Genomic DNA, 26,251 nt, shown 5'->3' with positions numbered 1-26,251 from the left:
TCTACACTGTCCCCATCAAACACTCCCAGGACTGGTACAGCACGGGGTTAGATACAGAGTAAAGCTCCCTCTACACTGTCCCCATCAAACACTCCCAGGACTGGTACAGCACGGGGTTAGACACAGAGTAAAGCTCTCTCTACACTGTCCCCATCAAACACTCCCAGGACAGGTACAGCACGGGGTTAGATACAGAGTAAAGCTCCCTCTATGCTGTCACCATCACCCACTGTGGCTATCGTAATCCTGTGCTCGATTACTGGAACATTCGCTCCTCTTCCTCCTGAAGCACCGATTTCCAGGGACGAAGTGTCTTCTTCTGCACCCTGAGCCTCGTTGCTTCCAAACTGTGGTCCAGGCACTACCTGAGTCTGATCCAAATGTTTTCCAGTTCCTGGCTGCACCAATGAAAAGAAACACGGCTCCTGACTTTGATTTTGGGAACAAAAGCCCCCAATGTGCAGGAAAACACAAACTCTTCAGGGACTAGTTATCACCGTATCCTCCTCACCACCGGATTAAACTGCTGATGGATCCAACCCGGATTAGCTGGAAAGATTCCCTGTGCTGGCTGCGAGTGAGGGATTCTCTCTGCTGGTTTAGTCAGACCCCTGTTCAGCATTATTGTGGTTTACTTTGTACAAAATAACAATGAAAATTTATCATCCACGCAATTTTCTCAGTCTCAGACCAGCTGAGAATTCTGTAAATTTCATGACTAAAAATATAATTTCAACTACATTGATGGGCTAATTGGCTCTCTGGTATGTGAGTAACATACAGGAACACAGCGTAGTTCTAGTATCCTAAAGTTTTACTCATTACTGTTCATTAACTTATTTACAGATCATTTATTGATTCCCAATTGTCTTCTTTTTATTACCATTTTCTTGCCTTGTGATCTCACTGATAATTTAATCCAGGAATTGGATGTGGTTGCAGCAGCTCTCAATGTTGCCCCAATACTTTCTGGATCTGATTCACACTGTGCACTGTATTCACCATTATCTGTGCACTATCCTCTCTGTAACTCACTGCCAATCACCAATTAACCTCTGCAATTAATTTACATTTTAATCCAGTTCCATCAAACTCAAGAAAATATCCAACCAATTCAGGTGTCCATCTATTATTTAGTCCAAAGCTCAGGCAATTTTTTAAAAACCACACACTCAGCCTCAGTAATCACTGCAGCCACTTAAAGCCAGATTCTGTTGATCTGATTTCAGTCCGGTTTCCCAGTGAAAGAGTCAGAAACTAAATCCAGCTGATAACCTGATATTGTCACAGCTCCACTCGCACCATTTGCAGGGTCAAATCAGCCACTATTAATTAGCCACTCGGGGTGTGTGTATGTGAGTGAGTGAGTCAATCTGTGTGTGTGTGTGTGTGTGTGTGTGTGAGTCAATCTGTGTGTGTGTGTGTGTGTGTGAGTCAATCTGTGTGTGTGTGTGTGTGTGTGTGAGTCAATCTGTGTGTGTGTGTGTGTGTGTGTGTGAGTGAGTGAGTCAATCTGTGTGTGTGGGTGTGTGTGTGAGTCAATGTGTGTGTGCATGAGTCAGTGTGAGTGTATGTGTGAATGTGTGTGAGTCCATGTGTATGTATGTGAGCCTGTGTGTGTGTGTGTGTGTGTGTGTGTGTTTGAGTGAGTCAATGTGTGTGAGTCAATGTATGTATGTGTGTGTGTGTGAGAATCAATTTGCGTTTGAGTATGTGTGCGTGTCAATGTGTGTGAGTGTGAGTGAGTCAATGAATGAGTGTGTGTGAGAATCAGTGTGAGTGTGAGAGTCAGTGTGAGTGTGAGTATGTGAGTCAGTGTGAGTGTGTGAGAGTCAGTGTGAGTGTGTGAAAGTCAGTGTGAGTGTGAGAGTCAGTGTGAGTGTGTGAAAGTGAGTGTGAGAGTCAGTGTAAGTGTGTGAAAGTCAGTGTGAGTGTGAGAGTCAGTGTGAGTATGTGAAAGTCAGTGTGAGTGTGTGAAAGTCAGTGTGAGTGTGAGAGTCAGTGTAAGTGTGTGAAAGTCAGTGTGAGTGTGAGTGTGTCAGTGTGAGTGTGTGAAAGTCAGTGTGAGTGTGAGAGTCAGCGTAAGTGTGTTGACACACATACACACGCACAGTTAACAATATAAGAGTGAGTTTTTCAAGTTACAGGAGATTGATCCTCATTGTGAGAAGGTTGCACATGTCAGCAGAGGAACCAAACGATGAGCAGTGAGAGAGCAGCGATGAGCAGGGATCTGTATCCTTTACAATGGCAGTAAGTGCCTTTTGACTGACTGCAGTATTGCCCATTCCAGCCCTTGTAGCATTGGCACTCAAATTGTGCTTTCAATTGGTGCTTGTCCCAAAAGCTTAATTTGCCTTTGGTGTACACCCTGAATGTACTACGATCGGTCCGTGTGACTATCTGAAAGGACCTTTTACTCAAGTGTAGGTAAGTGTTTTCCTCAGGATACTTTCGATAACATCGACCATGTTTGCTGCACAGATACTGACTGCAGGTCTGAGCTGCAACTGTGACATTCACAACATAGGGTCCCAGGATACTCTTCACATAATCTTTCACGTGTTGGCAATTTGCCTGCACAGACAGAGGGAGAGAAAGAGAGAAATTGAACATGTCGATCAGTGAAGGCAATGCACCAACAATTCGCAGTAACATTAGAAGCAGGAAGAGGCCATTCAGCCCCTCAAACACACTCCACATTAAGCACATTGAACACCTTCAGACCCCATTACCCATGGAGTGAGTTCACTTGAGACCCAGTCGCTGTGTCAATGGCTCCCTGTGCTAAAACATTCACAGCTTTAAGAAATCACCTGGTTCATCTTTGCCCTCACAGGAACAGGAAGTTCAGTCCATCAAAGCCTGTTCTGCGGTCAGTGAGATTATGGCCAATCTGTATCTGAACTGCTTTCGATCCCTCGATTTCCTTACCCAACAGAAATCCAACCATTATGGTCTTGAAAGCTTCAATTGGTCCCCAGTTTCCACAGCTTTCTGGGGGAGAAGGTTCCAGATTCCCACTCCGCTTTGTGTGAAGCGGAGCTTCTGACATCACCCCAGAACGGCCGGGTTCAAATTTGAAGGTTCTGCCCTCTTGTTCTGGACTCTCCCACCAGAGGAAATAGTTTCTCTCTATCAACCCTGTCAGATCCTTTAATCATTAAACACCTCAATGAGATCAACACTAAGAACATAAGAAATAGGAGCAGGAGTTGGCCATTCAGCCCCTCGAGCCTGCTCCATCATTCAATAAGATCATGGCTGATCATCATGTATTTCGAATTCCACATTCCCATTTAACCCCGATAACCTGTGATTCCCTTGCCTAACAAGAATCTATCTACCTCAGCCTTAAAAATATTCAATGACTCCACCCCCACCACCTTCTGAGGCAGAGAGTTCCAAAGTCACACAACCCTCAGAGAAAAAATTTCCCCTCATCACTGTCCTAAAAGGGTGACCCCTAATTTTAAAACAATGACCCCTAGTTCTAGACTCACCCACAAGAGGAAACATCCTTTCCACGTTCACCTTGTCAAGGCCGTTCAGGATCTTGTAAACTTCAATCAAATCACCCCTCACTCTTCTAAACTCCAGTGAAAATAAGCCCAGTCTGTTCAACCTTTCCTCGTAAGACAACCCACTTATTCCAGGTATCAATCCAGTAAAACTCCTCTGAACCGTCTCCAATACATTTACATCCTTCCTTAAATAAGGAGACCAAAACTGCACACAGTATTCGAGATGCAGTCTCACCAATGCCCTGTATAACTGAAGCATAACATCCTTACTTTTATGTTCAATTCCTCTCATAATAAAGGATGGCATTCCATTAGCCTTCTTAATTACTTGCTGTACAAGGCACCTTTTGGTGACTCATGCACTAGAACACCTAGATCTCTCTGCACCTCGGAATTCTGTAGCTGTTCTCCATTTAAGTAATACTCTGCTTTTTTATTCTTCCTACCAAAGTGAACAACTTCACATTTTCACACATTTAAAAAAATTCATTCATGGGATGTGGGCTTCGCTGGCTGGGCCAGCATTTATTGCCCATCCCTAATTGCCCTTGAGAAGGTGGTGGTGAGCTGCCTTCTTGAACCACTGCAGTCCATGTGGTGTAGGTACACCCACAGTGCTGTTAGGGAGGGAGCTCCAGGATTTTGACCCAGTGACAGTGAAAGAACGGCGATATATTTCCAAGTCAGGATGGTGAGTGGTTTGGGGGGGAACCTCCAGGTGGTGTGCCCATTTATCTGCTGCCCTTGTCCTTCTAGATGGTTGTGGTCGTGTGTTTGGAAGGTGATGTCGAAGACCCTTGGTGAATCCCTGCAGTGCATCTTGTAGATGGTACACAGTGCTGCTATTGTGCATCGGTGGTGGAGGGAGTGAATGTTTGTGGATGTGGTGCCAATCAATCGGGCTGCTTTGTCCTGGACGGTGTCAAGCTTCTTGAGTGTTGTGGGAGCTGCACTCATCCAGGCAAGTGGAGAGTATTCCATCACACTCCTGACTTGTGCCTTGTAGATGGTGGACAGGCTTTGGGGAGTCAGGAGGTGAGTTACGCATCGCAGGATTCCTAGCCTCTGACCTGCTCTTGTAGCCACAGTATTTATATGGCTAATCCAGTTCAGTTTCTGGTCAATGGTAACCCCCAGGATGTTGATAGTGGGGGATTCAGTGATGGTAATGCCATTGAACATCAAGGGGTGATAGTTGGATTCTGTTTTGTTGGAGATGGTCATTGCCTGGCACTTGTGTGGCGTGAATGTTACTTGCCACTTGTCAGCCCAAGCCAGAATATTGTCCAGGTCCTCCTGAATTTGGACATGGACTGCTTCAGTATCTGAGGAGTCACGAATGGTGCTGAACATCGTGCAATCATCAGCGAACATCCCCACTTCTGACCTTATGATGGAAGGAAGGTCAATGATGAAGCAGCTGAAGATGGTTGGGCCAAGGACACTAACCTGAGGAATTCCTGCAGTGATGTCCTGGAGCTGAGATGACTGACCTCCAACAACCACAACTATCTTCCTTTGTGTTAGGTGTGACTCCAACCAGTGGAAAGTTTTTCCCTGATTCCCATTGACTCCAGTTTTGCTAGGGGTCCTTGATGCCACACTCGATCAAATGCTGCCTTGATGTCAAGGACAATCACTCCCACCTCACCTTGGCAGTTCAGCTCTTTTGTCCATGTTTGGACCAAGGGTGTAATGAGGTCAGGAGCTGAGTGGCCCTGGCAGAACCCAAACTGGACGTCAGTGAGCAGGTTATTGCTAAGCAAGTGCAGCTTGATAGCACTGTTACTCCATTTGCAAGATTTTTGCCCCCTCACTCAACCTATCATTATCCGTCTGCAACCTCCTTATATCCTCTTCACAACATACTTTCCTACTTATCATTGTATCATCTGCAAATTTAGCTACCATGCCTTCGGAGATTGCAGAGCTCTGAGATGCAGAGGGACTTGGGTGTCTTAGTGCATGAATCACAAAAGGCTAGTATCAGGTACAGCAAGAAATTAGGGAAGCTAACAGAATGTTATCGTTTATTGTGAGGGGAATTGAATACAAAATAGGGAGGTTATGCTTCAGTTATACAGAGCACTAGTAAGACCACATCTGGAGTACAGTATACAGTATTGGTCACCTTATTTAAGGAAGGATGTAAGTGCATTAGAAGCAGTTCAGAGAAGGTTTACTAGATTAATACCTGGAATGGGTGGGTTGTCTTATGAGGAAAGGTTGGACAGGCTAGGCTTGTATCCCCTGGAGTTTAGAAGAGTAAGAGGTGACTTGATTGAAACTTATAAGATCCTGAGGGGACTTGACAGGGTGGATGTGGAGAGGATGTTTCCTCTTGTGGGAGAATCTAGAACTAGGGGTCAATGTTTAACAATTAGGAATTGCCCATTTAAAATGGAGATGAGGCAAAATCTTTACACTCAGAGAGTTGTGATTCTTTGGAATTCCCTTCCTGAAAAGGTGGTGGAAGCAAAGCCTTCAAATATTTTTAAGGCGGAGGTGGATAGATTTTTGGTAAGCAAGGGGGTGAAAGGTTATCGGGGGTGGGTGGGATGCAGATTCCAGGTTACTATCAGACCAGCCATGGTTCAGCATGATTAAATGGTGGAGCAGGCTCGAGGGGCTGAATGGCCTACTCCTGCTCCTTGTTTGTATATTTGTATGATCTAAGTTATTGATATAAATTGTAAAAAGTTGAGGCCCCAGTACAGACCCCTGTAGGACGCCACTCATCACATCCTGCCAATCAGAAAAGGACGCATTTATGCCAACTCTCTGCTTTCTGCCAGCCAGTCAATCCTCTATCCATGCTAATGTTACCCCCTACACCATGCACTTTTATTTTGGACTATAACCTCTGATGTGGCACCTTATCAAATGCCTTCTGGAAATCCAAGTACAGCACGTCTACAGGTTCCCCTTTATCCACAGTGCATTTTACTCCCTCAAAGATTTTCAGTAAATTTGTTAAACAAGATTTCCCTTTCACAAAACCATGCTGACCCTTTCTGATTACCTTGAGTTTCTCTAAGTGCCCAGCTATAATCTCTTTAATGATCAAGTCTAACATCTTCCCCTGACAGACGTCAAGCTAACTGGCCTAAAGTTTCTTGTTTTCTACCTCCCTCCCTTCTTGAATAGAAGGGTTATATTTGCTACTTTCCAGTCTGATGGAACCTTTCCAGAATCTAGCGGATTTTGGAAAATTAACACCAGCGCATCTACTACCTCATTAGCCACCTCTTTTAAGACTCTAGGATGAAGTCCATCAGGACCCAGAGACTTGTCAGCCCACAGCTCCATCAGTTTGCTCAGTACTGCTTCCCCAGTGATTGTAATTTCACCAAGTTCCCCTCTCCCTTCCACCTCCTGATTTACAGCTACTACTGGAATGTATTTGTATCCTCTACAGTGAAGACAGAAGTAAAATATTTGTTCATTTCATCCACCACATCCTTATTATCTACTATTAACTCCCCACTGTCACTCTCTGGAGGACCAACACTCACTTTACTTACTCTTTTCCTTTCTAAATACCTGTAGAAACTCTTGCTATCCATTTTTACATTTCTAGCTAGCTTCCTCTCATACTCTAGTTTCTTTTTCCTGATTAACCTTTTAGTTTCTTTGCCGTTCTTTATATATTTTTTTTATTCATCCACGGGATGTGGGTGTCGCTGGCTGGGCCAGCATTTATTGCCCATCCCCAGTTGCCCTTGAGAAGGTGGTGGTGAGCTGCCTTCTTGAACCGCTGCAGTCCATGTGGTGTAGGTACACCCACAGTGCTGTTAGGGAGGGAGTGCCAGGATTTTGACCCAGTGACAGTGAAGGAACAGTGATATATTTCCAAGTCAGGATGGTGAGTGACTTGGAGGGGAATTTCCAGGTGGTGGTGTTCCCATCTATCTGCTGCCCTTGTCCTTCTAGGCCGTAGTTGAGGGTTTGGAAGGTGCTGTCGAAGGAGCCTTGGTGAATTCCTGCAGTGCACCTTGTAGATGTGAGATTCTTTAGGGAAGGAAACCTGTCATCCTTACCTGGTCTGGTCTACATGTGACTCCAGATCCACAGAAAAGTGCTTGGCTCTTCACTGCCCTCAGAAATGGCCTAGCAAACCACTCAGTTATATCCGACCGCTCAGTTATATCCAACCGCTCAGTTATATCCAACCGCTCAGTTATATCCAACCGCTCAGTTATATCCAACCGCTCAGTTATATCCAACCGCTCAGTTATATCCAACCGCTCAGTTATATCCAACCGCTCAGTTATATCCAACCGCTCAGTTATAGCAAACCGCTCAGTTATAGCAAACCGCTCAGTTATAGCAAACCGCTCAGTTATAGCAAACCGCTCAGTTATAGCAAACCGCTCAGTTATAGCAAACCGCTCAGTTATAGCAAACCGCTCAGTTATAGCAAACCACTACAAAGTTACAAAAAAGGAATATCCTGACCAATCATCTGACCTGCCACTCATCTTTGCGCAGTTATATGCTTTTTCCTTCAGTTTGATGCTTTTGTCAGGAAGAGATATTAATGTATATAATATTATTGGAAATTACTTTTTTTTAAATAGAGGTTTGGTCCGTGTGTGTGTTAATTAGATTAAAGCCAGCTGGTCTGGGTGCTTTGATGCATAGTAGTTTTGAGATGTAAACAATAGGTAGAGGGGACATTTGCATTTTGTTGAATAGAACATTCAGGAGTGGGAGTGAAATCTTGCACCTAGCTAGGAGACACCAAGCAATGTTTACATTACTAATAAAATTGGTACCATGAAAGGGGTTCAAAGGGCCTGGTGATACAATGAGAATTTACATTCAAAGAGAAAGGCTGGGTATAACAGAAAGGAGTTTGTGTGCAGGGCAAAGGCCTAAGCAACTGTAAGCCTACAACTGTCTGCAAAGGGACACGTTGAAAGGAACCTCATTTTGAATTTGTAAGGTGAAGAATGCTTTGCCTGGTGTCTGTTTCTGTCTATTGGTTATTGTTGCCTTAGTAGAGGTTAATTTGGGAATTTGTTAAAAGTTATGATAGTAGTAACTTGTAGCCATGTGTATGTGTTTAATTTGTTGTAAGTTAATAAATGTTTCATTTAGTTTGATATAAAACCCTCTTGAGAACTGGTGGTCTTATTCCTGAATTCAGAGCTGCAACTCAAAACATACCAATTGAAAATATAGGTTATGACAGTTGTTTAAATTTTCCCTCTGGGATTTTAAATAACTCAACTTTACAAACTGCTGTGCCATAACAATTGGGGGCTCTTGGTGGGATAATAATTATAATTCCTTGATTGGTTTGGAATTGGTGAATCTTAAGTTTATGAGCACGAGAAGCACTTTGAATTCAGAAGTTGGTGAGGTATTTTAGAACGGGTAAGACTGCTTTGGCAATTGTTAAAACTTGTCTGGGAGTAGATGATATAACTCTGTTTGTGTTGCAACAAATCATCAAGAGTAGCTTAAGACAGTTGGCAGATAAGTTAAAATTGGGGTTACCTGTGGGCACTAGGAAATCAGATTTAATTAAAAGTAAAGGACATATTTACAGTTGTAAGTGAAACCTGACATGAGTGAGTCACAGCTGGAGCCATTGAGACTTCAGTTACAAATGAAGACGCTTGAATTTGAACAAGCAAAGGAACTGAAAAAGCTTGAATTGGGAGCAAAGGACAGAGAAATGGCTTTTAAAAGGTAACAGGTAGAAAGGCATGAGAGAAAGAAAACAGGAAAGGGAATTAGAAATTGTGAGAATAGAGAGGGAGAAAAGAGAAAGAGAGAGCGAGAGAATTCCAACTGAAAATGTTGGCAGTTAAAAAATAGACTTCAGTAGGTGAGGAAGGGCTTACCTCCAGAGTAGAACCCAGTGGAGAGATGTTTAAATTTGTACAAACTCTTCCAAAGGTTGAGGAAAAAGATATTGAAGCATTCTTTATGTCACTTGAGGAGCTAGCTAAACAGATGAAATGGCCACAGGAAAACTGGACATTATTATTACAATCTAAGTTGGTGGGTAGAGCGCATGAGGTATATGCTTTGCTATCAGAAGAAATGTCGGTGAATTATGATGTGGTGAAGGAGGTTATCTTGAGTGAACAGGAGTTGGTTCCTGATGCAGAAATTTAGGAATGTGAGAAAACAGCCTGGGCAAACTTATATTAAGTTTGAAAGAGTAAAACAAAATAATTTAGACCAGTGGATACGGGCGTTAAAAATAGAGACAATTTATGCAGCTCTTTCTTTTGGAAGAAAGTCATTCTTTTGGAAGAATTTAAAGATTCAGTCCCTTTGGTAGTGAGAACTCATGTAGAGGAACAGAGGGTTGATTCTGTAAGACAAGTCACAGAGATAACTGATGATTGAGTTAGTTCATAGAGCTAAACCTTTTTTCATCAGCCTTTCAAATTGGAAAAGGATAAAAAGTGGGAAGGTGAAAGGAAGGCAGGTAGTCAGGGAAAAGGAGGAGTAGCTGGATGTTCCCAGGAAGTTTTTTCTCAGAACAAAAAGGAAGGTGCTGAAGGTAGAAGTGACATTCGAAAATGGAGGTGTTTTCATTGTAATAAAGTGGGGCACACGAAGTCAGTGTGTTGGAGGTTGCAGGAAAAATCTGTAGGAATTATCGGGGTACAGAAAAGCTCTGGAAGTAAAAGTGCTGTGGGTTCTGAGGTTCAGACACAGGAGAAACCAGTGGACTGAGGGGCAACCTGATTGAGGTGTACAAGATTATGAGGGGCATGGACAGGGTGGATAGGGAGCAGCTGTTCCCTTTAGTTGAAGGGTCAGTCATGAGGGAATATAAATTCAAGGTGAGGGGCAGGAGGTTTAGGGGGGATGTGAGGAAAAACTTTTTTACTCAGAGGGTGGTGACAGTCTGGAATGCGTTGCCTGGGAGAGTGGTGGAGGTGAGTTGCCTCACATCCTTTAAAAAGTACCTGGATGAGCACTTGGCACATCATAACATTCAAGGCTATGGGCCAAGTGCTGGTAAATGGGATTAGGTAGGTAGGTCAGGTGTTTCTCACGTTTTGGTGCAGACTCGATGGGCCGAAGGGCCTCTTCTGCACTGAGAGATTCTGTGATTCTGTGTACAGGTGAAACAGGGAGAATCAGTGATGGGTGAAGAAGTGGGAATGTGTTCATAGTTTACTCAAGAGAATTCTGAGGAGCAGGTTGCAGAAATGTTTAAAGATCTTGTGTGTGAAGGAAAGTCTTTCCATGTGTACAGGGTGGAGTAGGTAAAGATGTTAAAATATTAAGAGACACAGAGACTAGTCAATCCTTAATGTTGTGGGATAGTGATATTTGTTGTTCAAAGGGAGTGTTGCAGGAGCAGGTAATAATAAGTGGGGTTCATGGAGGTGCTAAATCTATTCCATTGTTGAAGGTAAATTTAAAGAGCAAATAGAAGCCAGGTGAAGTTATAATTGGAGAGGTGGAAAAAATGCCCATTTTAGGGTTTCAATTTATTCTGTGTAATGATGTAGCTGGATCGCAAATTTGGGTGATGCCTATGGTAGTTGAGCAGCCTGAGAATTGTTTTCAACAGAAGTGCTACAGAAGGAACATCCTGGATTGTTTAAAAACAAAAAGCTAAAAGCTTTTACTTCAGTTCTGCCGAAGGGTCATGAGGACTCGAAACATCAACTGTTTTCTTCTCCACCGATGCTGCCAGACCTGCTGAGTTTTTCCAGGTAATTCTGTTTTTATCCTGGATTGTTTCCTGATTGTGTTATAATGAGATCAAAGGCTCATTTCAGCTGAAGTGTTTAACTCAAGGAGGTTAGTGGAGTTACAGAAAAATGATTTGCAATTAAAGCAGTTATATCAGAAAGCTTATTCAGAAACTGAAGCAAAATGTATTCTAGTATGTTATTATCTTCGGGAAGGTATTTTGATGAGAAAGTGGAGGTCGGATCACGTCTCAGCAAATGAAAGCTAGAGGGAGGTGCATCAGATTGTTATCCCATTAGGGGATAGAAATGAGATTCTGAAGATTGCTCATGAAATTCCAATGTGAAGACATTTAGGAATTAGGAAAAGGTACAGAGGTATTTTTTTGGCCAGGATTGCCTAGGGATGTTGCCAAATTCATTTTTCTGTAACTCCACTGTCATACATGTCAAATAACAGGAAAACCACAAACAGTGATTAAGCCGATGCCTTTAATCCCAATACCTGCATTTGAAGAACCTCTTACCAGGATCATGATTGATTGTGTAGGACCCCTCCCTAAGACCAAAAGTGGAAATCAGTATTTACTGACAATAATGGATGTGTCTACCAGGTTTCCTGAAGCAATACCTTTATGGAACATTACAACTAAGAGGATTATGGAAGAGTTAATTAAATTTTTTACAAGATATGGTTTAACTAAGAAAATACAATCAGATCAGGGGTCAAATTTCATGTCACAGCTGCTTAAGGAAGTATTGAACAGTTTGGGGATAAAACAGTTTAACAGCTTATCATTTGGAGTCACTGAGCTTTGGAAAGATGGCATCAAACGTTAAAAACTATGATGAGAGCGTACTGTCAGGATTATCCACAGGATTGGGATACAGGAATTCCATTTTTGTGATTTGCTATTAGAGATGGTCCGAATGCATCGACTGGTTTTAGCCCTATTGAACTAGTTTGTGGTCATGAGGTAAGGGGACCACTGAAATTGATTCATGAGAAATTGGTGGGTCAAAATTCAGAAACTATCCTCCTGGTTTATGTACCAGATTTCAGGGAAAGATTGAACATAGCGTGTGAGTTGGCTAGGAAACATTTAAAGATATCACAGCAAGTGATGAAAGTGAAAGCAGATAAGACGGCTAAAATTGGCAGCTTTGCTTCTGAAGAGAAAGTACAAGTTTTGTTACCAGTACCAGGGGATTCATTAAATGCAAGATTTAGTGGGCCTTACAGAATTGAAACAAAATTGAGTGAAGTAAATTATTTAATAAATACTCCAGATAGAAGAAAGAAGCAGAGGGTGTGTCATGTAAATATGCTTAAAAAGTACTTTGACAGGGAAGAGGAACAGAAAGAGGTGTTAGTGATGGTGGATGATGAGATAAAGGTAAAAGTGCAGGACTCTGAAATAGATTTTCCTCTAATCAAATTGGATAATGAGGGGGTGCTTGAAAATTTAAATGAAATATTGAGGTACCTTCCAAGCAAGTGCCAAAGTGATTTGGAAAAGCTTTTGCAGTCACACGAACCTATTTGTGGAAATAAGTTGGGGAAGACAGACTTAGCTTTACAAAGGGCTGCATCTTCTGGTCAGCGAGGTGGAGGGAGGTGCCCACTCGCCGACAGATAAAATATGAAGTGGGATGAAGTCGGGTGTGCATCCCGACCTCACCCTGTATCATTTAGATTTTCAATTCACCGGGCGCGCAGCCAACAGCCACTTAAGGACTTTGAAAAATGAATTAAGCCAATTAATGGACCTGCCCGTTCAACCTTCAGGTCGGTGGACAGGCCGGGAGCCCAGGCGGGCTTCTGAAAAAACATGAAACCTCATCCATGGGCGGGATGAGGTTTCATGGAGGGATTTAAACATTTCAGAATATTTTATAATAAAAGTTATGGGCATGTCCCAATTCATGTGACAGTGTCACATGAGGGGACATGTCAGTAAAATTATTTCTATTCTTTAATCTGTTTTTCACATTTGAGCTGATCTCCCTGAGCCAGCGCTCCCACGTAAAATGGCGGCGCAGGGCGCTGATCGGGAACCTGCCCATCCGCGCCCACACCCGCATATCCCCCCCCCCAACGGGTTGGGGGGGGGGGGGGGGAATGTTGCCCATGATGTCTCTGTACAAGTTTCATCTTCAATAAGGCAACATCCTTATAGATTAAATCCAGCAAAGTTATCACAAGTACAAAAGAAATTGATTTCATGCTTCAAAATGATCCCATCGAGTCTAGTTGCAGTAACTGGAGTTTGCCTGTTGTACTGGTACCGAAACCAGATGGGACACAAAGACTGTGTGTGGACTATTGAAAGGTGAATGTGGTGACCAAAGCGGATTCATATCCTATACCACAGCTGGAAGATTGCATCGAGAAAGTGGGACAATCAAAACTTATCAATTTATGACTTGCTAAAAGGATATTGGCAGGTACCATTGTCGGAGAGAGCAAAGGAGATATCAGCTTTTGTAACGCCAGGTGGACTATATCAATTTAAAGTCATGCCATTTGGTATGAACAATGCACCTGCGACATTTCAAAGACTGACAAGCCAAAAGTAATTGCAGGTTTAAGCAATTGTGTGGTTTATATTGATGATCTAATCATTTTCAGTTAGATGTGGGAGGAGCATTTACAACACCTGGAAGAATTATTAACTCAACTACAAGAAGCTAATTTGGTGATGAACTTGGCTAACAGTGAATTTGTAAAAGCGCAAGTTACGTATCTAGGCCACACCATTGAACATGGTAAAGTGGCTCTGAGAGATGTGAAATTCAAGGCTCTCATGAATTCCCCAGTGCCTACAACAAAACGAGAAGTTTTGAGATTTTTAGGCATGAGTGAGTTTTACTGGAAATTTGTACCAAATTTTAGCCAAGTGGTTGTTCCACTGACTGAACTATTAAAAAAGAACAATGAGTTTCAATGCACACTGGAGTGTCAGAAGTCATTCGATAGTTTGAAAACTGTATTGACTACAACACCAGTTTTGGCAGTGCCCAATTATGCCAAGCAATTCAAGTTGGCCATTGATGTAAGTGATATAGGCATTGGGGCTGTACTGTTACAATAAGATGACACTGGAATTGAAAAACCGATAGGGTATTTTTCACGGAAGCTGAATGTACAATAGAGAAGATATTCAACGATCGACAAAGAGGCTTTGGGTTTAGTGTTGGCATTGCAGCATTTTGAAATTTATGTCGCAAATAATTCATCAGAAGCAATTGTTTATACAGAACATAATCCTTTGATGTTTTTGGGCAAATTTTGAGGCAAAAATACAAGGCTTTTTGGGTGGAGTTTATTATTACAACCATCTGATCTATAGATTATACATGTTGCTAAAAGAGAGAATCTGTTGGCAGGTGCATTATCAAGAGTTTGAAGCTTAAAGGAAAATCGGACATTTAAAAAAAAACCTGGCCACTGTTATATATACATGGTTATGCTAATACGTGCATCTGGTGATGTAATAGGGAAATAAGTGTAGGAGATAGTGTGAGATGGGTTATTAAAAAATGAAGCCATCTTTTAGAATTATGACAGTTCATTTTTCAATAGGAAGGGGGATGTCAGGAAGAGATATTAATGTATATAGTGTTATTGGAAATTATTTTTAAATAGAGGTTTGGTCCGTGTGTGTGTTAATTAGATTAAAGCCAGCTGGTCTGGGTGCTTTGGTGCATAGTAGTTTTGAGATGTAAACAATAGGTAGAGGGGACATTTGCATTTTGTTGAATAGAACATTCAAGAGTGGGAGTGAAATCTTGCACCTAGCTAGGAGACACCAAGCAATGTTTACATTACTAATAAAATTGGTGCCATGAAAGGGGTTCAAAGGGCCTGGTGATACAGTGAGAATTTACATTCAAAGCGGAAGACTGAGTATAACAGAAAGGAGTTTGTGTGCAGGGCAGAGGCATGTAAGATCTAAGCAGCTATAAGCCTACCACTGTCTGCAAAGGGACACATTGAAAGGAACCTCATTTTGAATTTGTAAGGTGAAAAATGCTTTGCCTGTTGTCTGCTTAAAGTCTATTGGTTGCGTTATTGGGGTTAATTTGGGAATTTGTTAAAAGTTATGATAGTAGTAATTTGTAGCCATGTGTATGTGTTTAATTTGTTGTAAATTAATAAATGTTTCATTTAGTTTGATATAAAAACCTCTTGAGAACTGGTGGTCTTATTCCTGAATTTAGAGCTGCAACTCAAAACATACCAATTGAAAATATAGGTTATGACAGTTGTTTAAAGTTTCCCTCTGGGATTTTAAATAACTCAACTTTACAAACTGCTGTGTCATAAACAACTTTCCTTCGCTTCTTTAGTTAATCGCGGATGGTGGGTCCTCCCCTTAAAATTTTTCTTCATAGTAGAAATATACTTATCACAGAATCACAGAATCGCAGAATCACACAGTGCAGAAGAGGCCCTTCGGCCCATCGAGTCTGCACCGACACGTGAGAAACACCTGACCTACCTACCTAATCCCATTTACCAGCACTTGGCCCATAGCCTTGAATGTTATGACGGGCCAAGTGCTCATCCAGGTATTTTTAAAGGATGTGAGGCAACCTGCCTCCACCACCCTCCCAGGCAGCGCATTCCAGACCGTCACCACCCTCTGGGTAAAAAAGATTTTCCTCACATCCCCCCTAAACTTCCTGACCCTCACCTTGAACTTGTGTCCCCTCGTGACTGACCCTTCAACTAAGGGGAACAGCAGCTCCCTATCCACCCTGTCCATGCCCCTCATTTTGAGTATTCTGAAATATCCCCTTAAATATTTATCAGTGCTTTTCTGTTGATCTATCCCCTAGCCTAGTATCCCAGTTCACTTCAACTAGCTCAGCTTTCATGCCCACATAGTTGCTCTTATTTAAGTTTAAAATGCTAGTCTTAGACCCGCTCTTCTCCATTTCAAACTGGATATAAAATTCAATCATATTGTAGTCGCTGCTACCTAGGGGTGTCTTCACTCTGGGGTTATTAATTAATCCTGTCACATTACACAATACCAAGTCTAATATAACCTGCGCTCTGGTTGGTTCCAGAATGTGCTGCTCTAAGAAACTATGTTGAAAGCATTCTATGAATTCTTCATCCAGGCTACCACTGCCAATCTGATTTTTCCAGTTTATATGTAGATTAAAGTCACCCATGTTTATTGCCATCCTTTTATCACAAGTACTCAATATTTCTTCTTACATACTTTGTCCTACATTTTGGTTACTGTTAGGGGGCCTGTAGACCATTCCCACTAGTGATTCCTTTCCCCTACTGTTCCTCATCTCTACCCAAACCGATTCTACATCCTAATCTCCTGAACCAAGTTTATCTCTAACTATTGCACCAATGTCATCCTTGATTAACAGTGCTACCCCTCCACCTTTATGTAGCTTCCTATTCTTCTTGAATATCATATCATATCCCCCTCAATATTCAGGACCCAATCCTTGTCATCCTGCAGCCATCTCTCCGTAATGCCTATCAGGTCATATTTATTTACTTCATGTGTGCTTTCAATTTGTTACTTTGTGATGAATGCTACACGTATTCGGATACAGAGCCTTTAGCTTTGTCTTTTTGTTATCTTTGTAAAATCTAGTCTTGGCTATTGGCGTGTTCTTAGGTTTTACCTCCCTGTGCTTGCATTGTTACTCATGTTTTTAGTGAACTTTAGTTATATCACTTAATTTAGAATAATTCCTATGTATACTACAGCTCATTCCCCAGTGCACCGAATTTGCTACTCACTCAGTCTCTGTCTCACTCTGGCATAGTCACCTGTCTCCTCACACGCCTCTTACTGATCATGCAGTTTAAAAAACTCAGTCTCTAACATGGACCCTCTGATGAGTCACTAGCTAGTTAAACCTCCTGCTACAGTGATTAACATCACGTGAGGCAACTGCTTTCAGGTGACTGACAGATAACTGCCACTCCATGCAGCTCTCTGTTTAACAAGTTAACTTAACTTATCTGAGGGTTAGTACTATGTCAGATCTTGATTCTCAAGCTATAGTTAAAACCTGAAAAGGACTTACCAGAACTTAGCATGTGAATCTAATTCGCTACTCACTCAGCCTCCGTCTCACCTTGGCGCAGTTGCCTGTCTCCTCGCACGCCCCTTACTGATCTTTTCGAGGGAATACAAGGTTAATCCATGCACACCATCCTCATAATTTAACCTTGTCAGCCCCAGATAATTCCGAAATATCTGCACTGCACCCTCAGAACTTTGCTGCAGTTCATGTGTCAGCCATGGGCCAGTGGGTACTGCTCTCAACCAAAGGTAGTACTGAGGGAGTGCCGCACTGTCAGAGGGTCAGTACTGAGGGAGTGCCGCACTGTCAGAGGGTCAGTACTGAGGGAGTGCCGCACTGTCAGAGGGTCAGTACTGAGGGAGTGCCGCACTGTCAGAGGGTCAGTACTGAGGGAGTGCCGCACTGTCAGAGGGTCAGTACTGAGGGAGTGCCGCACTGTCAGAGGGTCAGTACTGAGGGAGTGCCGCACTGTCAGAGGGTCAGTACTGAGGGAGTGCCGCACTGTCAGAGGGTCAGTACTGAGGGAGTGCCGCACTGTCAGAGGGTCAGTACTGAGGGAGTGCCGCACTGTCAGAGGGTCAGTACTGAGGGAGTGCCGCACTGTCAGAGGGTCAGTACTGAGGGAGTGCCGCACTGTCAGAGGGTCAGTACTGAGGGAGTGCCGCACTGTCAGAGGGTCAGTACTGAGGGAGTGCCGCACTGTCAGAGGGTCAGTACTGAGGGAGTGCCGCACTGTCAGAGGGTCAGTACTGAGGGAGTGCCGCACTGTCAGAGGGTCAGTACTGAGGGAGTGCCGCACTGTCAGAGGGTCAGTACTGAGGGAGTGCCGCACTGTCAGAGGGTCAGTACTGAGGGAGTGCCGCACTGTCAGAGGGTCAGTACTGAGGGAGTGCCGCACTGTCAGAGGGTCAGTACTGAGGGAGTGCCGCACTGTCAGAGGGTCAGTACTGAGGGAGTGCCGCACTGTCAGAGGGTCAGTACTGAGGGAGTGCCGCACTGTCAGAGGGTCAGTACTGAGGGAGTGCCGCACTGTCAGAGGGTCAGTACTGAGGGAGTGCCGCACTGTCAGAGGGTCAGTACTGAGGGAGTGCCGCACTGTCGGAGGATCAGTTCTGAGGGTGTGCCGCACTGTCGGAGGGTCAGTACTGAGGGAGTGCCGCACTGTCGGAGGGTCAGTTCTGAGGGTGTGCCGCACTGTCGGAGGGTCAGTACTGAGGGTGTGCCGCATTGTCGGAGGGTCAGTACTGAAAGAGTGTTGCATGGTCGAAGGGTCAGTACTGAGGGAGTGCTGCACTGTCCGAAGGTCAGTACTGAGGGAGTTTTGCTAGGGCTCCTTGATGCCGCACAGTCAAATGCAGCCTTGATGTCATGGGGAGTCACTCTCATCTCACCTCTGAAGTTCAGCTCTTTGGTCCATGTTTGAACCAAGGCTGTAATGAGGTCAGGAGCTGAGTGGCCCTGGCGGAACCCAAACTGGCCATCAGTGAGCAGGTTATTGCTAAGCAAGTGCCACTTGATAGCACTGTTGATGACCCCTTCCATTACTTTACTGATGATCGAGAGTAGACCGATGGGGCGGTAATTGGCTGGGTTGGATTTGTCCTGCTTTTTGTGCATAGGACATACCTGGGCAATTTTCCACATAGCCGGGTAGATGCCAGTGTTGTAGCTGCACTGGAACAGCTTGGCTAGGAGTGTGGCAAGTTCTGGAGCACAAGTCTTCAGTACTATTGCTGGAATATTGTCAGGGTCCACAGCCTTTGCAGTATCCAGTGCCTTCAGCTATTTCTTGATATCATGTGGAGTGAATCGAATTGGCTGAAGACTGGCATCTGTGATGCTGGGGACCTCCGGAGGAGGCTGAGATGGATCATCCACTCGGCACTTCTGGCTGAAGATTGTTGCAAATGCCTTATCTTTTGCACTGATGTGCTGGGCTCCTCCACCATTGAGGATGGGGATATTTGTGGAGCCTCCTCCTCCAGTGAGTTGTTTAATTGTCCACCACCATTCATGACTGGATGTGGCAGGACTGCAGGGCTTAGATCTGATCCGTTGGTTGTGGGATCGCTTAGCTCTGTCTATCACTTGCTGCTTATGCTGTTTGACACGCAAGTAGTCCTGTGTTATACCTTCACCAAGTTGACACCTCATTTTTAGGTAAGCCTGGTGCTGCTCCTGGCATGCCCTCCTGCACTCTTCATCGAACCAGGGTTGATCCCCTGGCTTGATGGTAATGGTAGAGTGGGGGATATTTCGGGCCATGAGGTTACAGATTGCGCTCAAGAATAATTCTGCTGCTGCTGATGGCCCACAGCACCTCATGGATGCCCAGTCTTGAGTTGCTAGATCTGTTTGAAATCTATCCCATTTAGCACCGTATTAGTGCCACATGACACCATTGCCAACAAGAGAGAATTTAACCTTCGTCCCTTTACAATCAATGGCATTACCATTGCTGAATCCCCCACTATCAACATCCTGGGGGTTACTGTCAGTGAGTCAGTACTGAGGGAGTGCTGCACTGTCAGAGGCTCAGTACTGAGGGAGTGTTGCAGTGTTAGAGGGTCAGTACTGAGGAATGCTATATTTTCAGAGATGTTGTTAAACTGAGGATTTGGTTTATCTTTTGGAGTGTGAAAGTAAGATATGACAATATTATTTGAAGATGAGCAGAGAAGTTCTCCCCAGTGTCCTGTCCAACATCAGAAAATCAGGTTGTCTGGTCATACATCCCACTACTGGAATTGGATATGCACTAATTGGCTCCTATATTTCTGCTACAAAACAGAAGACTAGAGTTCAGAATAATTAATTGGCTGTAAAGCAATCTGGTATGTCCCTAATGTCATGATAATGAAGGAAAAACACTGAATTGTGTCCAGAAATATTGGACTTTAAAAATAAGACCTGAGTTTGAAAACTGTACACAAGCCAATGGCTGGAACGCTGCAGGGTAACTCCCTGAGAGGTAATGGAACCCCACCCTGTTGCCAGACAAGGTACTTCTAAAGACATCCAGAAACTGATTGCTCCCTCCGGTCGAGGCAATGGGACATAATGGGAGATCAGTATCATCTCATCAAGAAATCCTGTCAGCAAAGCCCAGATAGGTTTGTGAATTTGTTTCCTACTTGGAATATACAGAGAAGGGGTTAAAAGTGAGTTGGAAAGCTCCCCTGGTGTCTGTCTGTTGGTGGGTGTTCTGAGAGAGAGCAAGTGCTGGAAGTTTGACTCAGAAGTAACAGCCACACACAGTGTCCCTGCAAATCGCCATTTTGCAGGTAACCTGATCTCTCTCCCTCTCTACCGAATTCAACACTACTGGAGCCTCGAAAACAACTATTCATCTACTGGAACAAAAACAGAATTACCTGGAAAAACTCAGCAGGTCTGGCAGCATCGGCGGAGAAGAAATCAGTTAACGTTTCGAGCCTTCATGGCCCTTCGGCAGAACTGAAGCATAGTTAGAAGAAGGGAGATATATAAACTGGTTTAAGGTGGGTGGGGGGGGTGGGTGGGAGAGAGAGAGAGAGACATTGAGGGTGTGGTGATTGTGGAGATGAGCAGATAATCAAATGATGTCACAGACAAAAGGGTCAAAGAGGTGTTGAAGGTGGTGATATTTGTCTAAGAAAAGTGCTAATTAAGAATGGAGGACAGGATATTCAAAGTACAGCTCTAGTGGGGGTGGGGTGGAAAGACTAACGAGGTTTTAGTTTTAGATTTAAAAATAATGGAAATAGGTGGGGAAAGAAGAATCTATATAAATTATTGAAAAAAAAGGCGGGGGGGTGGGGGGGAGAAACAGGGTGGGGATGGGGGGAGGGGGAGTTTAAGATCTAAAGTTGTTGAATTCAGTATTCAGCCCGGAAGGCTGTAAAGTGCCTAGTCGGAAGATGAGGTGCTGTTCCTCCAGTTTGCGTTGGGCTTCACTGGAACAATGCAGCAAGCCAAGGACAGACATGTGGGCAAGAGAACAGGGTGGAGTGTTAAAATGGGAAGCGACAGGGAGGTTTGGGTCTTTCTTGCGGACAGACCGCAGGTGTTCCGTAAAACGGTCGCCCAGTTTGCGTTTGGTCTCTCCAATGTAGAGGAGACCGCATTGGGAGCAACGAATGCAGTAGACTAAGTTAGGGGAAATGCAAGTGAAATGCTGCTTCACTTGAAAGGAGTGTTTGGGCCCTTGGACGGTGAGGAGAGAGGAAGTGAAGGAGCAGGTGTTGCATCTTCTGCGTGGGCATGGGGAGGTGCCATAAGTGGGGGTTGAGGAGTAGGGGGTGATGGAGGAGTGGACCAGGGTGTCCTGGAGGGAACGATCCCTACGGAATGCCGTCGGGGGGGTGAAGGGAAGATGTGTTTGGTGGTGGCATCATGCTGGAGTTGGCGGAAATGGCGGAGGATGATCCTTTGAATGCGGAGGCTGGTGGGGTGATAAGTGAGGACAAGGGGGACCCTATCATGTTTCTGGGAAGGAGGAGAAGGCGTGAGGGAGGATGCGCGGGATATGGGCCGGACACGGTTGAGGGCCCTGTCAACGACCGTGGATGGAAAACCTCGGTTAAGGAAGAAGGAGGACATGTCAGAGGAGCTGTTTTTGAAGGTAGCGTCATCAGAACAGATGCGACGGAGGCGAAGGAACTGAGAGAATGGGATGGAGTCTTTACAAGAAGCGGGGTGTGAGGAGCTGTAGTCGAGGTAGCTGTGGGAGTCGGTAGGCTTGTAATGGATATTGGTGGACAGTCTATCATCAGAAATTGAGACAGAGAGGTCAAGGAAGGGAAGAGAAGTGTCAGAGATGGACCATGTGAAGATGATGGAGGGGTGGAGATTGGAAGCAAAATTAATAAATTTTTCCAGATCCAGACGAGAGCATGAAGCAGCACCGAAGTAATCATCGATGTACCGGAGAAAGAGTTGTGGGAGGGGGCCGGAGTAGGACTGGAACAAGGAATGTTCCACATACCCCATAAAGAGACAGGCATAGCTGGGGCCCATGCGGGTACCCATAGCCACAGCTTTTATTTGGAGGAAGTGAGAGGAGTTAAAGGAGAAATTGTTCAGTGTGAGAACAAGTTCAGCCAGACGGAGGAGAGTAGTGGTGGATGGGGATTGTTGGGGCCTCTGTTCAAGGAAGAAGCTAAGGGCCCTCAGACCATCCTGGTGGGGGATGGAGGTGTAGAGGGATTGGACATCCATGGTGAAGAGGAAGCGGTTGGGGCCAGGGAACTGGAAATTACTGATGTGACGTAAGGTGTCAGAGGAATCACGGATGTAGGTGGGAAGGGACTGGACAAGGGGAGAGAGAAGGGAGTCAAGATAACGAGAAATGAGTTCCGTGGGGCAGGAACAGGCTGACACGATCGGTCTGCCAGGACAGTTCTGTTTGTGGATTTTGGGTAGGAGGTAGAAGCGGGCCGTCCGAGGTTGGGCGACTATCAAGTTGGAAGCTGTGGGAGGAAGATCTCCAGAGGAGATGAGGTAAGTGACAGTCCTGGAAACAATGGCTTGATGTTCAGTGGTGGGGTCATGGTCCAGGGAGAGGTAGGAGGAAATGTCTGCGAGTTGACGCTCAGCCTCCGCGAGATAGAGGTCAATGCGCCAGACAACAACAGCACCACCCTTGTCAGCGGGTTTGATGACAATGTTGGGGTTGGACCTGAGAGAACGGAGTGCAGTAAGTTCAGAGAGAGACAGATTAGAATGGGTGAGAGGAGCAGAGAAATTGAGACGGCTAATGTCACGCCGACAGTTCTCAATGAAAAGATCAAGAGAAAGTAAGAATCCAGAGGGAGGGGTCCAGGTGGAGGGAGAATATTGGAGGTGGGTAAAAGGATCCGTTGAGCGGGGAGAGGACTCCTGCCCAAAGAAGTGAGCACGGAGACGAAGACGGCGGAAGAAGAGTTCAGCATCATGCCGAGCCCGAAATTCATTGAGATGAGGGCGTAAGGGTATGAAACTAAGTCCTTTGCTGAGCACTGAACGTTCAGCATCGGAGAGGGGAAGGTCAGGGGGTATAGTGAATACGCGGCTGGGGCTGGGATTAGAAGATGGGGTGAGGACGGAGGGACAAGCAGGGGTGGAGGGTCCCAGATGGGTGTTGGTGTCGATGAGTTGTTGGAGCTTGCATTCCTTAGCACTTGAGAGAAAGAGAAAAAGTTTCTTGTTGAGGCGACGGATGAGGCGAAGAATAAAATGAAACTGGGGGCACGCGCAGCTTTGAAAAAGGGTGCGGCGGTGCTGCTGGAGGGAGAGGTCGAGTGTGTTCATATGGCGGCGCATGGCACTGAGTGTGGATCTCAGAATGTGACGGGAACAGCAGTCCGAGAAACGTTTTATGTAATTCTGTTTTTGTTTTGGATTTCCAGCATCCGCAGTAGCTTTTAGCTTTTTGTATTCATCTACTGGAGTCAACTCTACCGGCTACTTGTCCACCGGAGTCCATTCTACTGGAATCGTGAATCACAATGGCCACGATGCTCAATCACCTCCTCCCCCCAGGGCAAGGACTGTTCCGTGTACCTTCCCTTTTATACAAGCCAACTTACTTCAAGCTAACTTCTTACTTTAACCCGTATGACCATAGATGCCTGTGTTTTATCCTTTCTTGCCTTTAGTAGTTAATAAACTTACTCTTACCTTTAACTCAAGAAATAAAAACAAAAAACTACGGATGCTGGAAATCCAAAACAAAAACAGAAATACCTGGAAAAACTCAGCAGGTCTGGCAGCATCGGCGGAGAAGGAAAGAGTTGACGTTTCAAGTCCTCATGACCCTTCAACAGAACTAAGTAAACTCAAGAAAGTCTGATCAAATTGTCTCCTTCAAAACCAGAACGATTGGGTCTGGGAGATTGGGATCCGTGAAAGGGATCCTTTTTAGATTAAATCTTGTTTCAACCAACAGTCACGAGTGCTGAATAAAGACAGGGAGCCAGTTCATCCCTCCCCAACCAGGATACAACAACCTGGGGGGGTCTCCCAGCCAGACAATGACAAATTGAGGTCTCGTCTGGATCAACAAATTAGGGGAACCTCACCTCAGTTGGGGGGGGGGGGTAGGTTGTAACACTATGGTGTGTCCCAATGTTGTGGAAGGGGCTATATAAATGTAGATCCTTCTGTTCCCTCAAGATAATCCTCAGGCTTGTTCTTGATTCACCAATGAAAACAAGCTTTCACTATTTCGCCTTTTTAAACCTTCCATAGTCCTGGAAAACTTTACTTGATCCTCACTGTACTGACAATGCAAGAAGCAGCAGGTGTCCACATCCCAGCTCCTTTCACTACAGTGTTTTAGACCTGGGAAATCAGTATTGACCGGACTCAGTAAAGAGCCTCTGTGGTGAATATCCCTTCTTACCGTGGTGCGAGAAAATTCAATGCTTCCCCACAGAATGACTCCGCTCGCTCCCAGGGCTGCACTTTCCCCAATGCTGTAGATTAAATCTCCCTGAAATAGAAGGGCAGTCAATGAGTAAATTAGTTAATTATACTTAACCCCACTCCAAGGGGGAGGAGTTCGATTTGGTACAGCTGTGTGAAATAACACCCAATTTCCTGCTTCTGTGGGGTGGTTTAATGATGTTATACACAGGGATTTACAAATACTTCCTTACCTCAGTATGGGCCCTACTTATCAACAAATCTTTGTCATGGGCAAAACCAATTAGGCCAACACAAGCACTTCTAGAGGGTGGCTGGACTAATGAGTAACCCAAATTAGAGCACGAGTGTTGGTAAACACAGATGTTATCTTAAAACCAAATTTTAAGATGCACAATTGATGCCCTTGTCTGAGGCAGGTGTTAACTGAGGTGTGGACTGCAGCTTTGAAATGGTTTCCCTGTCTTAGTAAAGGGTGACATAAACATTGCAGTGAGAAAGGATCCTGGCTCAGAGGTCAGGAAGTAAAATCAACATGAGCAGAGATTAGAAATAAAAAAGGTCAGAAAATGCTGGTGGGTGGAGTTTATAGGCCCCCTAACAGAAGCTATGTAATAATAACTAATAAAGGCAATGTAATAATTGTCGGAGACTTTAGCCTTTATATTGACTGGGCCAATCAAATTAGCAAAGTTGGTCTGAAAGATAAATTTGTAGAATCCTTTCATGACAGTTTCCTGTAGCAATATGTCGTGGAACTCACAAGGGATGATAACTAATTTAGATCTAGTATTGTGTATTAATTAGTAACCTCAAAGTGAAAGTTCCTCTGGGAAAAAATGATCATAATACAATTTAATTCCATATCAAATTTGAAAGCAACTTACTCTAGTCCCAAACAAGAATCTCAAACTTAAATAAAGCCAATTGCATCGGAATGAGAAGAGAGCTGGCCAAGGTCAATTGGATAAATAGACTAAAGTGTGGTAAATATTTAAAGAAACAAATGAAAATGCTCTACAAAAATATATTCCATTAAAAAACAAAAACTGAGCAAGAAAGATAGATCCTAGGATTACTAGAGGAATTAAGGATAGTAATAGATTAAAGGAAGAGGTTTATAATGTTGCAAGGAAAACTAGCAAACCTGAGGATTGGGAGTGTTTTAGAAACTGGAAAAGGGCCAATAAAAAGCTGATGAAAATGGAAAAATAGAATCTGGGACTAAACTATTCACTAATATTAAATGATTGTAAAAGGCAATGATCATAAAATGATTGTTGTAAAAGCCCATCTGGTTCACTAATGTTCTTTATGGAAGGAAATCTGCTGCCCTTACCTGGTCTGGCCTACATGTGACTCCAGACCCACAGCAATGTGGTTGACTCTTAAATGCCCTCTGAACAAGGGCAATTTGGGCTGGACAATAAATATTTGCCTAGCTGGTGATGCCCACACCACCCCATGAATTAAAAACAAAACAATAAGAGAGTAGCTTGGTCCTTTAAGAAGCAAAGACATTGAAAAAACTTTTGGCCCAGATTTGTGCAATGGAGAGGCTTTCAGGGCGAAACTCCTGGAAATGGCTTAAAA

General features: G+C 44.2%; 1 pseudogene; it reads right to left on the bottom strand.

The window, feature by feature from the left end:
* Positions 1-2,181: 2,181 nt before the first annotated feature.
* Positions 2,182-26,251, bottom strand: part of LOC144681437 (hyaluronidase pseudogene) — a 41,778-nt pseudogene continuing 17,708 nt past the window's right edge.

The sequence above is a fragment of the Cetorhinus maximus genome, chromosome 6 (genome assembly GCF_964194155.1).
Source record: "Cetorhinus maximus chromosome 6, sCetMax3.hap1.1, whole genome shotgun sequence".
NCBI lineage: Eukaryota > Metazoa > Chordata > Chondrichthyes > Lamniformes > Cetorhinidae > Cetorhinus > Cetorhinus maximus.
This window is presented reverse-complemented; position numbering and strand designations above follow the sequence as displayed.